Source organism: Elgaria multicarinata, chromosome 18 (assembly GCF_023053635.1).
Source record: "Elgaria multicarinata webbii isolate HBS135686 ecotype San Diego chromosome 18, rElgMul1.1.pri, whole genome shotgun sequence".
NCBI lineage: Eukaryota > Metazoa > Chordata > Lepidosauria > Squamata > Anguidae > Elgaria > Elgaria multicarinata.
The window spans coordinates 2,951,197-2,970,005 of NC_086188.1; positions in this window are offsets into that span (position 1 = coordinate 2,951,197).

An 18,809-nucleotide genomic window follows, 5' to 3' on the forward strand; every position below is an offset into this window, starting at 1 on the left:
CCTGGCTGCCCTCCTCTGAACACGCTCCAGCTTGTCTGGGTCCTTCTTGAAGTGTGGAGCCCAGAACTGGACGCAACACTCTATGTGTTGGACTCCCTAAGCTCCCAGCCCCCTGGCTGCCGCAGGAGACCTCTCTGGGTGGGTTTTAGCCAGTGGCTGATTCCACTAACATAGGGCCTGAAAAGAACCAGGCTGAGGGCAAGAATAAAGAATAAAGGTAGACGTGCATCTTTCTCTGTGTAACCTTGTGCTGTGAGCCCTGCAGATGCCTCTCTGCCTAATTACTGAGGCCTGACCTGATGGAAATCGGTCTCGAGGTAATAAATGCAGATAGCACGACCCAAAATGGAAATGCCGTAATGGGGTTTAAATTGTTTGCAAGGCAAAGTTTAATTGGGACTGTGCACGAGGGCATTCTGCTAGTTGCAGGGAGATAATTGAGCACCTCGAGGAGTCCTCCGTGTGCACACAGCGGCTGCGGAGATAGTTTATTCCCGGCTCGAGTTTCCCAATGTCCCATTTTCTGAGCCTGAAAAGATGGCAAGGTGGATGATTTCTGAGCATTCCTGAGAAGGGAAAGCCCCTGGGGGCGGGATTTGGAGTGGGAAAGCCCCCGCTCTCTAGCTTTCATTCTTCTTTTTTAATGAAGTTTCTAGATATCATGTTTATTGTGGTGAAAAGCCTGAAAAGGTGCCAGCAGTGCATTGAAATACCTTCTTTTTCAAAGGTAGAACATGATATCTACCTTAAAAACACCAGAGGTCTTTTCCAAAAGTTTCAAACTGATACAGAGTGCTCCCCCTCAGTGCTAGTTTTTGTGAACCGCCCAGGGAGCTTTGGCTATTGGGTGGTATAAAAATGCAATAAATAATAATAATAATAATAGGGCTAATGAGACGTGGTAAACCGCTGTTTCCCAACCACATCGCAAAGAAGTACAGATGTGTATGGATCTGCCAAAACAGACATAGGCCTGGGAAAAATTGGTGGGACATCCTTGACCTGATGTCAACCTGGCTGGGAATGATGGGAGTTGTAGTCCAACACGTTCTGGAGGTCATCAAGTTGGGGAAGGCTGCTCAAAGAATAGAGGAAGTTGGGCGGAGTGGAAGGTAAAACAGGCCAGAGCCATTTTGAGTGTACCCAAAATAACCGAAGTTCTCACTGCCATTAACTAAACTTTAGAACAAGGAAAAACTCTGCAAAAGCTGGAAAAATACTCAATGATTGGCAGTTAGGGGAAAGGGGTGTGTGTGGCATTACACCCCACAAGTCAGTTCCCTAATGTATGTCTAAGATTTGTAAGGCCATAGCTAGACCTAAGGTTTATCCTAGGATTGTCCTGGGGTCAAACCTGTTCATCTAAGTGCCACACAGGGCATCCAGCACTCAGGCAGGGATGAAGATGGGATGATCCTGGGATAAACCTTGGGTCTAGCTGCGGCCTAAGTCTTTTGAGTTTAGAATGTTGACCTGAGTAAGTAGAGATTGAATATCTTAGGAGCGGGGGGAGGAGGATATATAAGGGAATGACTGAGGGGATAAGGGTGTGTGTGTGTTTTAAAGTACTTTGGTTCGAAGGGAGAATTAGAGGATCAGGGTAAAGAGGGGTGTCTTTTGAGTGTAGTGTGCAGATAGTCAGTTGGTGTATATTAAACAATCCTGATAATAAAGAACGTTCCAGAGTGAAGGTGTGAGAGAAAGGAAAGCGTGTATGAGAAGAGAGAAAGGATTGGATGAGAGGTTTTGACAAGGGTCTGAAAAGTTTTATGATGAAACAAAGTTTGTGAACATTGAAACAAATTTTTATTCAGTTTGTTTTACTACCACAAAAATCCCACGTGTGTCCTTGGCATTTATCATCTGCAGTTATATACCTATAACACCCGTTCTGACATTAATTCACCATTAGCGCCTATAATTCACAGTGTATTATTTTATTCCTGAAATTATTCCTGTTGAACCCCTTTCTCCACATAGTTTGTAGAACAGTGGTGTTCACCTCAGGCTCATAAAGTGGTGGCGCTTAGCTTGAGCAGGGAGTGTACACGGACAGGCCCGTTGTCAAGAGCCTGTGCGGTGGCATGGTTCATGGCCAGGAGAAGGTGCGGGGCGATCTGTAGAACCTTGGAGTTTAGGATCCTTAGGCAGGCTGGATTAGGCCCCTGGGCCTGTGGCTCTGTGTCCTTGCTCTAAATGATGATTAAGAACAAGGCTGGACAGCAGGAAAAACTTCCTGACTGTTAGAGCAGTACGACAATGGAACCAGTGACCTAGGGAGGTTATGATCTCTCCCACACTAGAGGCCTTCAAGGGGCAGCTGGACAACCACCTGTCAGGGATGCTTGAAGGTGGATTCCTGCATTGAGCAGGGGGTTGGACTCAATGGCCTTGTTGGCCCCTTCCAGCTCTACTATTCTATGATTCTATGATTATTAAAATGGCTGTATTTATTTATTTATTGCCAAACACCCCAAAATAAGGTGCAGTAGAAAACGCAAGCTCTGCCTGATGGGGCCACAGTCCAATTTAGACAGGCCACAAAATAGAACGACACAAAGCTTTAATCCGGAGGAGAAAAAAGGGCCCGAATGATTAGATGTAGAGCAGCTGAAATAAAAATAAATGAGCATCGAGTTAAACCGTAGCGCATAGTTTCACATGTATCAGTAACCCACGATTCAAAATCAACCCCTAATCTTGAGTTGTTATTATGTGCAAACCAGGCGAAAGACTTTAAGCAGGAGAATATAGAGGAATTAGTGATGAAAGAGAAGCAGGAGTTAGGGTTTCCCATCTTTGTGCCTTCTAGGTGTTTTGGACTACAACCCCCAGCATTCCTGGCCTTTGACCATGCTGGCTGAGGCTATTGGGAGTTGAAGTCCAAAACATCTGGTGGGCACCAGGTTGGGGAAAGCTGAGTGAGAGAATGAATATGTCTTGAGTCGTGTGCACTCTGAGGTCTCATGGTTTTATGCACTCCCAAGATGGGCTCCATAAAGGATCCCTCCTGCCTCCTAGAATGGCCGAAGGATCGCGACATCCCCAGATAAGGCATCATGAACATGGTGCACATAGGCTTACTGCCTCTGATACTGGAAGTAGCGCAAAGCCATCAGGGCTGGAAGCCATTGATGGCCTTCTCCTCCAGGAATTCATCCAACCCCCTTTTTAAATCCATCCAAATTGGTGCCCATCACTACATCTTGTGGTGGCAAACTCCATTATTTAATTATTTGTTCAACCCAATAAGTCATAACCAATCATAACTCAATGACTCAAAGCAGCAAAAATGCAAAATGCAGGGAATGCATTATAACACGTTGGAGGCGAGTCTTCTAAACTGAACGTGAGAAGGAAGAGATGAGGCCAGTGGAGGGGTCGGAAGGACTTCTGATGCGATGGATTTATGTTTCGACAACGGGGCTGGAATGCCGAAGGGAGCGGCTGGTGTTGAAGAGAGACCACAAAAGGCAGAAACCCAGACACCTTTGTCTGGGGGGAGGGGGGAAACACCCCGGTAGGCAAGTGGTACTCATTTGGAAAGATCTAAGGGGAAGTGAAGGAAGTCGCAGGGAGACGACATCCGACAGGAGCGAGCGATAGCCCCAAAGTGGGTCGGAACGGGGGGGGGGGGCACAGTTCAAAGGGCCTGTCCCGCCCCTCGCTTCCTCTCCCAGTATGGTGCTTTAAATGACCAGGAGCATAAACTGGAGGTGTTTCTTTCCTGTCTGCTGAAAGCTGCCTGCAGTTTTAGAGCCAGGTGGCTTCTTTCCGGCATGGCTTCCCTTCCCTTGTTTTCTTTCAGGGATTGCGCCGACACGTAAACTCTCGTCTGCAGAGGCAGAAGGGGCTTGCTGGGATGCCAGGGGTTGAGAATCCAGCAACAGATGCAGCAGAGTTGGCAGCATCCTAGGGTCCATTGGAGGCTGCGGGTTTCTCTGCTCACAACTTGTATTCCAGAGTTAATGTTTATCATAGAACCATAGAATAGTAGAGTTGGAAGGGGCCTATAAAGCCATCAAGTCCAACCTCCTGCTCAGTGCAGGAATCCACCTTAAAGCATCCCTGGCAGATGGTTTTCCAGCTGCCTCTTGAAGGCCTCTAGTGTGGGAGAGCCCACAACCTCCCTAGGTCACTGGTTTCATTGTCGTACTGCTCTAACAGTCAGGACTTTTTCCTAATGTCCAGCCGGATTCTGGCTTCCTGTCACTTGAGACATTCTGTGTCCTGCACTCTGGGATGATCGAGAAGAGATCCTGGCACTCCTTTTTTGTGACAACCTTTCAAGTATTTGAAGAGTGCTACCATGTCTCCCCTCCATCTTCTCTTCTCAAGGCTAAACATGCCCAGTTCTTTCAGTCTCTCTTCATAGGACTTTGCACCAGCACAGAACTGGTGGGTTGATCTGCACTTAATTTTGCTCACCCTACTTATTTTTGGACTCCAGTATGGCACCGTTGCATCAACAATGTGATGATGTTCCGTGCTTGTGCAACACAGACCCTAGAGGTGCTGGCCATGGCCAAGGGCTCTTGCACAAGATCTTGTCACATATAGGAACTAGCTGTGTTTCAATCTCTGGGGTGCTGCTGACGTAGCATGGCCACTTGTGTGGGTGGTGGTGGGGAACATCTCAGGAACAGCGTTCCTTTCAGTGGATTTAGAACCTATCTAATATATCTTCCCACATCACAGCTGCACAACAACAACAACAACAACAACACATAATCAGATTCAACTATGATGATGCCATGGTGTCAATGAAGACCAAGAGTCATGCTTCATGACTTCCCCCTGGACAGGACACCATCTAGACCATCAGATTTTGCTATTTGGAGATAACACAACATCAATTGAGAGTGAGGGCAATTTTTCCTGCCCTCACTCTTAATGGACAAGAACTTTTGCTTCTTTTTTGGAGCTCTGCCTGAAAATTCACGGAGGGTGGTCACTTTCTGCAACCTACAAAAGCTTTGGCAAAAAAAACCACTTCCCTTTTGAGACCTTCTTGAGAACATTCTTATATCCCATTACAATCTGGGACATTTCATAGCAACTCCAAGCCTTGTAATCAGTAGGGATTTGGGATCCTAAACTAGACCAGGACAAACTGAAACACTTCGCTCAGTTCCGTCACCTTGTTTCTTCCATTCAGCCCATAAATTTCTCCTGGTCCGTCGAAAGTCCTTCATCAACATGATGCAAGGGAAATTCGGAGGGATCGCTTGCCTGCGAACCAAACCAAATCCATCTTCATCCTGGCCGCCACCTCTCCTTTATCCCACTGACCTTTTCCGCATTAGGGAACGTTGCCGGCGTGCCCTTCGCCATACGCCTGGCGTTCCATAAGAGGATTTATGGCAGGAAGCGGGCATCCATCACACGACCACGCAACCATTCATAGACTGGATACATCTTCATTAATCTTCCCGGTGCGTTCCAGGTCGCTGGGGACAATTCCTCGGAAACGGAACCGTGCTCTCTTGATGAGGAGAGAGACCTGCACCCATTAGTATCTATTAAACCAAAAAAATATACACACTGCCATGAGGGGAAGAGATGTGAAGAGGCAAGAAGGAGTCTCCCAATTCAAAATTCTGCTGGCTACCATCAGATGAGGAAAGACGAGAATGTGAGTTCCTGAGGTTCATTGGCTGCTGCGGACAAGGAACACTAAGTGGAGCGATGTCATGCCATCTCAGGGGTGGCTCTAGGTTTCGGGGGGACGTTGGCAGAACTGCCATCTGCTGCCCCTCATCAGACACCAATTTTTTCTGTCTAAACATGCATTGAATTGCACCTGAAATGTTGCTTCCCCTTTCTCCCGTTAAAAACATCAGTTATTAGGAAGAGATAAGAACATAAGAAGAGCCCTGCTGGATCAGACCGAGGGTCCATCCAGTCCAGCACACAGTGGCCAACCAGCCGTCGACCAGGGACCCACAAAGCCAGTCATGAGTGCAACAGCACCGTCCCACCCATGTTCCCCAGCAACTAGTGTACACAGGCTTACTGCCTCGGATACTGGAGGTCGCACATAACCAGTAGCCATTGATCGCCTTCTCCTCCTCCAGGAATTTATCCAACCCCCTTTTAAAGCTATCCAAATCGATGGCCATCACGACATCTTGTGGTAGTGAGTTCCGTAGTTTAACTATGCATTGTGTGAAGGTTATTTCAGTGTCCTTAGACACTGAAGTGTTTCTTAGTGTTTCTTAGAAATTGCACCCTGAGCCTCCACTGAGCTTCCACTGTTCCTTCCCATGACAGGAAGCCAATTCCAGTGTTGGAGGATGTGGGGATCTGCAGGGGCCGTCTTTCCTCTTTAAATCCATGCCTTCTCTTTCTCTCTCCCCCGCCTCCATTTCACAAGTGGACTCCTATTCATGCAGGGGCTGAGCACAGCCTCTGAACGCGAACAACTTGTTGTGGGTGGGAGAGAGAGAAATTAAACCTTAGAAACGCTGAAATAAGCAACTTGCAGCTCCCACTTCCAAATGTCAGCTGGGCTGGAACGGAAAAAGGCAAGGGAGTTAAAGGTGAAGCCCCCACAGGGCTGGAGCAATCGGTGGGCCGCGTCAGCTTCTAACTTGCAGGGCTAGAAGAAAAATATGCGGTTCCCACAGCAAACTCGGGCGCAACGGTCAGGATTTGAACGGGGAGCCCCCTCCTCTGCATTTGGCTGCCCTTATGTGGCAAAGCTCTCAAGAGTGTGGAGGGGCAGAAGGCAAGCTGTCCTTTTCAGACCGCCCAGGCTAGGAACCTGTCCCCGACCTAGCCAAAGGCTTCCTAGTCACACCTGGAATTCGCTTGGCTTTCTCATTTCTTGCATTTCTCCTCCAGCCTCCTTGTTTCCTTTCTTGGGTGCCAACTCCTTGTATCCCACTTCCAAGAGCCAGTGTGGGGTAGGAACAGAACATTGGACTCAATGGACCTCGGTCTGATCCTGCATGGCTCTTCTTTTGTTCCTGTGAGGAGCAGTACCATCTGGTGACAATGGTCATGAGACAGCAGGCTCACTGGGACCCATGTTCACTACGCTCAACATCTAAGGTCCTCCTCCAGGTGCCCTACTCCGAGGGAAGTTTGGAGGACAGCAACCAAGCAGAGGACCTTCTCTGTGGTGGCCCCTTCAATTATGGAATGATCTACCAGGCTCGCCTGGTACCAACGTTGCTATCTTTTCAGCACCAGCTCAAGACTTCTCCCTTCTCCCTGGCATTTCACAGCACACGTCGAGTTTTTTAATTGACCCCCAGATATATCTTGAGGTCTGGCTGAGAGCTCAACGTTGTTTCAAATGTATATTGTCTTTATATGCTGTCTGTTCTTATGCTTTTGTGGTTTTAAATTTTGTATATCGATTTTTAATGTTTAATGTTTTAAACTTTGTAAACCGCCCAGAGAGCTTCGGCTATGGGGTGGTGTAGAAATATAGATGATGATTGATTGATTGATTGATTGATTGATTGATGGAGGGTGTCTCACCCAAAGGCCCTCAAGAACCTAGAGCCAGTGCGGCTCTGTCTCATTCCAAAATCAGCCTCCGTTTAACCAGCAACCAGAAGAAATAAGGCAGGGAGGTACGTGCCAATCCATCGGCCGTCACACGGCCTCTCCTCCAGCTGACCTCTAGGCCCCATCACTTCCTATAGGTCCTTCTGCTAGACTGAGCCCCTTCCCGAGAGAGATTGGGTTTTATACGTTGTTAAGGACTCCCAGAGTGCTCTGCTCTTAAAGGGCAATTACTCCTTTGCCTAAAGGGAGTCTTATGTAGAGCAGAACCATAATTATCATTAATAATGAGAAAATGGGCTGGCATAGAGCCAAGCGGTGATCTATTTGTGTAACCGCTATGGGAAGATGGTTTAACACTGGCTCGATGAACAAAGACCTATGAAAACTAGAAATGGGGCACATTTTCCTGTTCTCTCTCTCTTTGTTGTGAACCGTCCGCTGAAGATATTCGGGGAAGTTTCCTGCTGAAGTCCTTTGAAACAGGCAGCAGCACAGCAGTCATCTTTGACCTATTCAGATGTGGGACCCACCTTCAGGGTCAAATGCAATTGTAGGACCCACTTTTAAGGTATATTTATAACAAAACCACCCAAGAGTCCTGGGGCAGCTTACAGGCTGTTATGCCAAAAGCTGTTCACAGACCAGCTCGTCACTTTGTCAGAGGCATGCAAGTTTCCTCTGCAATAAATCTTTTAGTCTTTAAGCTGCCACAAGGCTTCTGGATGTTTTTACTGCAATAGACTAAGGCCACAGCTAGACCGAAGGTTTATCCTGGGATCATCCAGGGTTCGCCCCTGCCTGAGCACTGGATCCCCTGTGTGTCACCTAGATGAACAGGTTTGACCCCTGGACGATCCAGGGATAAACCTTAGGCCTAGCAAGGTTCTAAGGTGGCTACCCCTTTGGACAATACATTTATGCTTCTCTTGTGTGTCCCCTCTTTCTCTCTCTCTCTCCCTCCCTCCCTCCCTTTCTCCTTCTTCTCTTTAAACACACACAAGTTCTGCAGGTCACACAACCTACCAGTTAAAGACCAGTGACTAGTTGTTGATTCTAAGGTACAACTTAGTAGTCTGTCTCTTGCTGGGGCTGATGAGAAAGTTCACCACCCTTAAACAGTTTGTTTGGGGATCTTTCTCTCTTTCTTTATTACATTTATATCCCGCCTCACAGCCGAAGCTCTCTGGGCAGTTTACAAAAGTTAAAAACAATGAACATTAAAAACAAATATACAGAAATTTAAAAGCACAAAAACAGCAATATTCATTTAAAACAGCTATTCTGGGGTCAGTTAAAAAACTCAGCATATGTTGTTAACGGCTTGGGAGAAGAGAAAAGTCTTAACCTGGCGCCAAAAAGATAACAATGTTGGTGCCAGGCGAGCCTCGTTGGGGAGATCATTCCAAAATTGGGGGGCCACCCCTGGAAAGGCCCTCCCCTTTGTTGCCATCCTCCGAGCTTCCCTCGGAGTAGGCGAGGACCTTAGATGTGAGGCCCACGGAAGCCACAAGAGGATGTAATACTGAGCTGGTCTTTTCTGGGCAGGGATGGTGCCAGATTTGAGACTGTCCTGGTCAAAAGTTACCTTCGGTGGGATGGTCCCCCGCTTTGTTGGTGGGCCATGGGGGGGGCGGTTACCTGTCCCGGCAGCATTGATGAGTGGCCTGGCATTTATTTAAAACATTTCTTGGCCGTCTTTCAGGCCAAAGCTCTCACAAGGCAGCTTACAATAAAATACATAACATATTAAAAGCAATAAAATATTTAAAAATATTAAAAGTAATAGAACAGCAATTAAAACAATCAAACCAGCAGGAACAACAATAGCAGCAATAATAATAACAGCTGGGTTATTAATGACATGCTGGGATGTTAAAATGGTAGTTCGATCTAGCTGCCAGGGTATGCGGCCAATTGTTATTATTGTTGTTGTTGTTGTTGTTATTATTATTATTATTATTATTATTATTATTATTATTATTGATTGCATTTATATACCGCCCCATAGCCGAAGCTCTCTGGACAGTTTACAAAAGTTAAAAACAGTAAACGTTAAAAACAAATATACAAAGTTTAAAAACATAAAAAGCATAAAAACAACAGTGTCCTTATAAAAACAGCTTTTTTTTTAACCCACCCACCCCAAGTGCTGATTTCAGCAGTGGGACCCAGGGCCTTGGCAATTGCCCTGGGATGCCAGATACTGGTGCCGGCCCTGCCAGCGAATTTCTCTCCAGAGCTGCTGAAGAGATAAGTGATTCTGGGTTGGTCTGCCCCCACCACAGGGGTTTAACTTTCACACACACACACACACACACACACACACCCTTGCGGTGGCAACTCTTAGCTCCATCTGTCCGTCAGGGAAACAGCTCACGCCTCCTTCCCGTGGCCCCACTGCGTTTCCCTTCCACCGGCATTGTCTGTGGCTCATGAGATGCCTGGCAACAAAGAGCCCCTTATGACGGAGCCTATACAGGATATGAAATGGATCCCAGTGAGATAAGCCGCAATCACCCGTCAGTCATCCCTCTATCTCTGGTGGCATCAAACGGCTCCTGACGAACCAGAGCGGTGAGCACATGGCCAGCTCAGATGCAGACTGTGCTCTCCTTGCCTTTCCCTGCTTTCTCCTCACACCCTTCCATGTGTTATTTACGGAGAAATAAAACAGCAACTACAACAACAATAATAGCAGTGGTGGGCCTCCCAGTGGGCTAGTTTTAGTCTCATAATGTGCAAAAGGAATTTGAGATATTAGAAGCTCCTTTCAATGGGAATCGTGGCCTGTGCTGGCCCACAGGCAGTGAAGCAACAAGCGTAAGTCCTGGCAGGATTAGGGCCAGAATGGGATACCGGTGGTCCACGTGTTTGCCCGAGGCCTTGCGCTGCCTCTTTTCACGTACTTAAAAGACATGCCCTTATTTTGGGTGAGGTGAAGGGTGTGTGCCTTCGTAAAAGCTTGAGGGTTTTCTCCGTTGCTGCAGATCTAACATTTTAGCTTTCAGATGTCTCCTCCAGATCTTGACAAGCAAAGGGTGCAATCCTATGCAAAGATCTCTCTAAACATGCATAGGGTTGCGCTCTAAATTTCTCTGCGTTGGCAGTGATGTTGGGGAGATGTAACTTGTGTCTAGCGTATATGCATGTCAATAATATATGCAGGCACATGAGCAGTAAGGTCATTTGTCAAGCACACCTTCTGCTTTCATGCTCATTCTCAAAGAGGTTTGTTTTGAACGGTGGGTAACGTATTATGAGACACTTGCAGGTTCTTATAATTACATGAGCACTCCATAGAACAGGCAGAAATCTGTCGTGCAGGGTGGCCATGGAGGTACTCCTTGAGTGGGAATAAAAAGATACTACCCTGTATTCATCTGTGAAACGCTGGCAGGTCGGTTGGACAGAGGGGTGGATGGAGCGGTTTCACAGGAGGGTCGACGCAGAAGCAGAGTCAGATGCAAAAACAAGGTCTGAGTCACTCGGCCCACCCAAAGTGGGTATGGAACATGGATGTGTAGCGAGCACAGCCTCTGGAGGCGGCCAGGACTCTGACCCAGAGATGAAGGAGGAGCTAGCCTGGCCGCAAAGGCTAGCAGCATGAGTTGCGGAGATGCCAGATCCTTGTCGCAACCTGAAGTTGGAACCTGTCAGCCAGGGGTTTCCAGAGCTGGAGACCCCTAAAGGGGCAATGCCCCTGGGCCAGTGCCCCCCCCCACTACTACACCAGAGGCCTCCTACTCCCAAGTGCCTGCTCACCACAGCAAGTAACACGCCAGTTGGGAATTAACCCAGAGGCATGCTGATCTCCAACTCCAAAGTTCGTTCTCTTTAAAGCTGCCCCATTCAGGAAGGTGGGGGGGGGGAGCAGCAGCCAGACCCAGGAGGGGCCTTGGAAGGCTCAGCCAAGCTCCAGCCAGGGCTGGAGCTAGTTGCCTGTTTGGACCTGTCCATGGTCCTGCAACTGCAGCCTGACCTGTCCCTGCTGCCTCGCCAGATGGATGGGCTGAACGCAGCTCCACTGCCACACCCGTGAACATCTCCTTTGTCCTGTCGGCTCCTGCTTTCAGTCAGAGCAGGAGGCAGGCGGATGGGCTGGCAAACAAATAAGGAAGCTGGCAGACTGGAAATGGGGGCGAGGCAGGGAGTTTGAGGAGGAACAGGTGAAGACATGAGCAGAGATACCTAGAGCCAAGTAATACTGTTTTGGTAGCAAAGACCAGGGTCAACTTGGCATTTCTGGCCAGGTGTCATACCCTACAACCTTCTTGGCAACCCTGGAACTGGAGGACACCTCAGAGGAAGAGGATCTTGGGAAGGTCAGGTGCAATCAGAGAATGCTGATGGCCTTCTTGAGACCACCATCAGGAGTGATGCTCCACTGAAGGAGGCTGGGGCATTGGAAGAACCAAAGCACCTGGACTGGCACCATCCCAACCCAGCTCCAAGCCCTCCAAAATCACACATACGCCCAGGAACAAAGGTGGCAGCATGTCTGGATAAAATAGAGCCAGAGGTGTAGTGCCCATCTGGCTGGGCATCAAATATCCCCAAGCCCTACTCATGAGAAGAAAGCATGCTCTGGATTGGGACACTAATGACAAACCAGAAATGGGTAGGACAACAACATCCCCTATAAAGCTGCTCAGTTGGAACCGAGCCCTTGCTGAAGCAACATTTCCCTTACTGTACTTTCTGCTGGACAGCTCCCCTGCTAACTGTGACTTCCTGATCCTTAAACCGCCGGAGTGCTTCTTGTGAGGCAGGGATGGCAAGCGTGTGACACCAGGCTAAACCAGGAGGATTGTACAGATATGTGGCACATATTCTCAACCAAAGAGCTATGAATTTCTCATTCCAGCCCCAAAGAGCCCAGAAGGCATGAAGTCACTGCCCAGTGGGAGGTGGAGTCTTTTTCCAATACTTCATTGTTTTCTTCTGCCCAACACCCACCTGTGTGCTTGGCTACGTGACAGCAGGATGGAATATTCACCTCTCGACATCAGGTTACCTTGTACAAAGGATGTCTAAAGCCATACTGGGGGATCCCGCAACCTCAGCTGTCCGTCCCCATAAACGCTGCATCTCTGAACATTTGCCTGTAGGCTGGAGGAGGGGATATAGAACACACAGGCTGCCTCTCGCCCTAGGAGTTGACTGTAACGGAGATTTGTTGCAGCTGAATAACTCTTTGGAGACTATAAATAAATTAGTGGAGGGGGGGGATGAACGCAGTGAACAAGCAGCTGACCTCTTGACCTTGGTCTCGTCGCCTATGGGAATTGACCCTAAATTCAGCCCTGATGTCAAAACACTGCCGCTGCACACGGCCTCCATATTTAACCTGGAATTTATTCTGTGAGCTTCTGCCCGGCTTCTCCTCTTTGGACCAGAGCTAGCAGCCCAGAGCTCTCTCATCTAGGGTAAGCAAGGCACTCAGCTGAAAGGGAGGACTGATGACATCAATGTATGGTACTCAAGGGACATGGCCTGTTGCAGAGCCTTGTAGGCAACGGCCCCTGCTCCTGGGACCTTACAGTATAAGTGTTTGGCCGTGTGTCTTGACTCCAGACCCTGAGTCCTCAAGCAACAGCAGCAGCAGCTCCTAGGTGGAGATGGACCACATTTCTTGGCAGGCCTTATAGCGGGGTGGTTTGCCGTTGCCTTCCCCGGCCGTTATTCCCTTTCCCCCAGCTAACTGGGTACTCATTTTACCGACCTCGGGAGGATGGAAGGCTGAGTCGACCCGAGCCGGCTGCCTGAAACCAGCTTCCGCTGGGATCGAACCCAGGCTGTGGGGAGAGTTTCGGCTGCAGAAACTGCTGCTTTACCGCTCTGCGCCACACGAATAAAAACAACAAAATTTTTGTCAGCATTGCTCACTTCATAGAAACGCCTGTGGTAGGGAGCACACTTGTGTTAATTATGTTATGTTAAATGGAATTAAGTTAGATCATATGTTATTAAATTGTTTACTTTATATTATTGTGTATTATGGGGCATTGTTTCATATTGTATTGTTGTATTGTTTGGATGTTTTTTTAAAAATAAATATATATATATATATATAAAAAAGAAACACCTGTGATGTTCTTGCATGCACGTGTTTGGTTCGTCGTCGCATTGCATGATGGGTTTAGTAGTCATACAGCTTTATTATAAATGGCAAGCCCTTGCTGCGCGGGCACATTGCACTTGCGAGTGTGGAGACGGTTTGGGTGCGTGCAAAGTGTTTAAATTATCACGAAGATTCATGAATCCTGTCCAGCCGCAGCATTGGGGAAAGAGCTGCTATTAATTAAAATCCGACCGCTGGACGGACAGCTTGCAATGCGGAGACGTGTTTACTGTGCCTGGCATGTCCTTCAGCCCATTGTTTTCTCTGCCACTGTGGGGAGGGTTTTGCGGAGGGCAAGAAGCAATGATCCCCACGTATCGATGGCTGAGCAAATCAATGCTATCTCCTTTTCCCATGCCTATGCACCCATTGATTTTCGTTGTTGTTGGTACCTCTCTGCTTATGTAATGTCTGAACTTTGCACAACTCAACCGTTTAATGTGCAGAAAAGGAGGCCCGTTGCCATGAAAACAGATCTCTGGATGACAGCATAATGCCGAGTTATCCCTGTTTCCTTGGACTGCGCTGAATGTATTTTAACCTTGATAAGTCAATAACTTTGTACAAAAGGAAACTGGAGCTGATAGGGTTCTGAATGCATTGCAGCTGGAGACGACAGGCCCCTGGTTTTTAATTCCCAGGAAATCACTCCAGTCCCGCAGACCAGTCATTAAGGGAGAAAGCGAAGGAGAGGGAGATTGACATTTTGAATACCAACACTGCCCATCTTTGTATCAAGACAGGATGCGGGATTTTCCTGCACTTGTTAAAAAATGACTGATGCTGGAGAGTGTCACAGAGGCAATATCTGCAGGATGGAGATTTAACAGGAAACCGGGAGAGGAGCTAAGACAGTTCATCTTGCATTTTTCCAGACTGCGGTCATAAGAACGTAAGAAGAGTTATGCTGGATCAGACCACAGGTCTATCTAGTCCAGCATTCTGTTCATACAGCTGTTGACCCACAATCAGGACACGGTGCAACAGCACCCTTCCACCCATGTTCCCCAGCAACTGGTGTACATAGGCTTACTGCCTCTGATACTGGAGATAGCACATACCCTTCTTCTCCAGGAATTCATCCAATGCCCTATTAAAGCCATCCAAATTGGCGGCCATCACCACATCTTGTGGTAGTGAGTTCCATAATGTTAACTCTGTGCTGTGTGAAGAAGTCCTTCCTTTGATATGTCCTGAATCTCCCACTCATCAGCTTCATGGGATGACCCCACTGGGTTCTAGTCTGATGAGAGAGGGAGAAAAATGTCTCCCTGTCCACGTTCTCCACACTTGGAGGGAAAAGGAGTGGAAATGAAGGCGGCTTTCGGCAGGGCTGATAGAATATGCCTCTGTGCACCAGTTGGTGAGGAACACAAGCGGGAGGGTGCTGTTGTGCTCTTGCCCTGCTTGTGGGCTTCCCAGGGGGCATCTGGCTGGCCCCTGCGGGAACAGAAAGCTAGACTAGAGGGGTTGCTTCAGGCATCAGATACTAGGAAGCGGCAGCAATGTGTTGGAGGATAGAACTGTGTACAAGGCCACATAGTCTTGTACCCAGGCTAGCCTTCAAGGGCAGTGGAAGATGTAGCCCCATCGCCAGTGTTGAAGAAAGAGCGAGTTACCAGCCAGGTCGGCTTTTGCACGTGGAATTGAAGGGGGCACCGTCTTGTACTTTGCTTCAGGCAGAAAAATGCATTGGGTCGGCCCTGAGAGGCCCTCTGGCTCTGATCTGACTCTGTATAAGGCAGGTCGTGCATTGGTGGAACAATGGTTGGTGGAACAGCTTGGTGGAACAGCACAGGGAACAAGGGAGAGGGCCTTCTCAGTGGTGGCCCCCATTAACGGAATGATCTCTCCAACGAGGCCCGCCTGGCGCCAATATTGCTGTCTTTTCGGCACCAGGTTAAAACTGCCTTCTTTTCTTAGGCATTCGGCAACATATTACAAGTCTTTTTGAGCAGGTCCTAGGTTGTCTCTGGCTGACAGTTTTAAATTGTTTTAAATATATGTTGTTGCTGTTGTTGTGTGCGCTATCTGTTTTATGTCCTTACGTGAATGGTTTTTATACTTTATGTAACGTATTTCAATGGTTTTTAATTTTTGTGAACCGCCCAGAGACCTTCGGCTCTGAGGCGCTACAGAAATATAATAAACAAAATGAATGTTTTGCAAGCAGAAGGTCTCAGGTTTATTTATTTAATTTTATACCGCCCAATAGCTGAAGTTCTCTGAGCAGTTCACAAAAATTAAAACCATAAATATGATATGAAAGCTTAAAACCAGTGTGAAGATTCAAGCCTTAAGGCAGAACTCAGGGAAAACCAGGGCTGGGTCCTGAGGAGGATCCTGCTCAGCCACTGCCAGTTAGAGTAGACGCCATTGGCTCAAATGGGCGTAAATTGTGTGTATGCCTTCTCTTCTTCAGCTGGGCAGTTCAGCCTTCCCCAACCTGGGGCCCTCCAGATGTGTTAGACTGCAAGTTCCATTCCTCCCCAGCCTGCCATAAGTTCCTGATTTTCTCTGTGGTTTTCCTTCTCCTCCTGGACAGCAAAGATACAGGAGAAGGCTATCCATGGCTACTAGCCCTGATGGCTATGTGATAACTCCAGTATCCGAGGCAGTCAGCCTGTGTGCAGCAGTTGCTGAGGAACATGGGTGGGAGGGTGCTGTTGCACCATGTCTTGTTGGTCCCTGGTCGGCAGCTGGTTGGCCACTGTGTTGGACTAGATGGACCCTTGGTCTGATCCAGCATTAGGGCACTTACGTTCTTATGTTCTTAAAATTTTCCATGGCTCCCTTTTCTTCAACATAGAACTGGAGAATTCAAGCATGCTTTCCATAAACAAGTTTGAATAACGTGCGATTTGCCCCCAAGTTGTGTGAGTGCATGTGTGGGGGTGGGTGTATCAGCCAGCATTGATAGTTCACTGAGCTCAGAAAAATATGCAAAATGTTACACACTCGGAAAAATTACATAAATTGCACTGGACACGGGGGGGGGGGGGGGCGGCGGAATATCCTTGGGTCAGCGCCTGGCTGTGAAAGGCGTCCAAGAAACGTTTGAACTAGCAAATAAGACTCCCTTGTAAACTTGTGTAGGATTTCAGCCAAAACCATAGAAAACACGCCCAACCAAAATCCCCTTTAATGAAAAAGAGAGAGGGAGAGAGAAAAGAATAAAACTGAGACATTAAAGCAATATGTTGTTCTTTATTCGTTCAGTCGCTTCCGACTCTTCGTGACTTCATGGACCAGCCCATGCCAGAACTTTCTGTCGGCCATCGCCACCCCTAGCTCCCCCAAGGTCAAGTCTGTCACCTCCAGAATATCATCCACCCATCTTGCCCTTGGTCGGCCCCTCTTCCTTTTGCCTTCCACTTTCCCTAGCATCAGCCTCTTCTCCAGGGTGTCCTGTCTTCTCATTATGTGGCCAAAGTACTTCCGTTTTGCCTTTAATACCATTCCCTCAAGTGAGCAGTCTGGCTTTATTTCCTGGAGTATGGACTGGTTTGATCTTCTTGCAGTCCAAGGCGCTCTCAGAATTTTCCTCCAACACCACAGTTCAAAAGCATCTATCTTTCTTCGCTCAGCTTTCCTTATGGTCCAGCTCTCGCCGCCATAGGTTACTACGGGGAATACCTGTCGTTTTTTTCCTGTATAATATTGCCAGGATTCGATCATTTTTGTCTGTCTCTTCTGCCAAGACTCTTGTTCATGCATTGGTTATTTCTCGGTTGGACTACTGCAACCTTCTTCTCACTGGCCTTCCTTCTTCTCACATCAGTCCGTTGGTTTCTGTTCACCACTCTGCTGCTAAGATCATCTTCTTGGCTCGCCGCTCTGACTATGTAACTCCACTGCTGAAATCTCTTCATTGGCTTCCAATTCACTCCAGAATCCAATATAAACTTCTCCTGTTGACCTACAAAGCTTTTCACTGTCTAGCTCCTTCCTATCTCTCCTCTCTCATCTCACACTATTGCCCCGCTCGTGCTCTTCGCTCCTCTGATGCCATGTTTCTCGTCTGCCCAAGGGTCTCTACTTCCCTTGCTCGGCTTCGTCCATTTTTTCTGCTGCCCCTTATGCCTGGAACGCTCTTCCAGAACATTTGCGAACTACAAGTTCAACCGCAGCTTTTAAAGCTCAGCTAAAAACTTTTCTTTTTCCTAAAGCTTTTAAAACTTGATTTTGTTCTGACTTTATACTGTTAGTTTTACCCTACCCAGTGCCTGTTTACCCTACCCTGTGCCTGTCTGCTTTCTCTTCCCCTCCTTATTGTTTTATTATGGTTTTATTAGAATGTAGCCTATGCGGCTAGGTCTCACTATTTACTGTTTTACTCTGTACAGCACCATGTGCATTGATGGTGCTATATAAATAATAATAATAATAATAATAATAATAATAATAATAATAATACCATTGGTTCAACTATGCGAACCTTTGTTGTCAGTGTGGTGTCTCTGCTCTTCACTATTTTATCAAGATTTGTCATTGCTCTCCTGCCAAGAAGTAAACGCCTTCTGACTTCCTGGCTGCAGTCAGCGTGTGCAGTAATCTTTGCGCCCAGAAATACAAAGTCTGTCACTGCCTCCACGTTTTCTCCCTCTATGTCGCCCGGTATTAAACCCTAAAGGAACACGAAAGGAAGCTTTCAACCCGGACTACAACTCCCATTTCGCCTGCCCGCAGCGCCCTGGCTGCGCGCTGCACGCCGGGCCTTGTAGTCGGCGCTCCGGGCATAGGCTTTTCGAATTTTGCCGCGAAGTCGCCGCGTGGCCCGCGAGTCCCCGCCCACTGGGGCGGGGCGGGCGACGCTTCGTGGCGTCGCCGGGGCAACCGCGGTCCGGGGATAATGGGGGGCGTGGCCCGGCCGCGTGCGCCTTGCGACGGGGAGGGCGCCGGAGGAGAGCGCGCGAGGGAGCGAGGGAGGGAGCGCGCGGCGGGGACGGGGAGCGAGAGGGGGAGCGCGCGCGCCGCCTGGCCGGCTTGGCACCGCACCGCTCGCCGGGGCTCAGTGTCGCCGGAGCCGCCGCCGAGGGAGGCAGCAGCAGGAGCAGCAGCGGCGGCGGCGAAGGAGCAGCAGAAGAGCTGCAGCCGGCCAGGCCCGCGAAGGCGGCCCCGTCTCCTTTGCAAGACCGCGTCTCGGCGCAGCGTCTCCAGCCCAGGG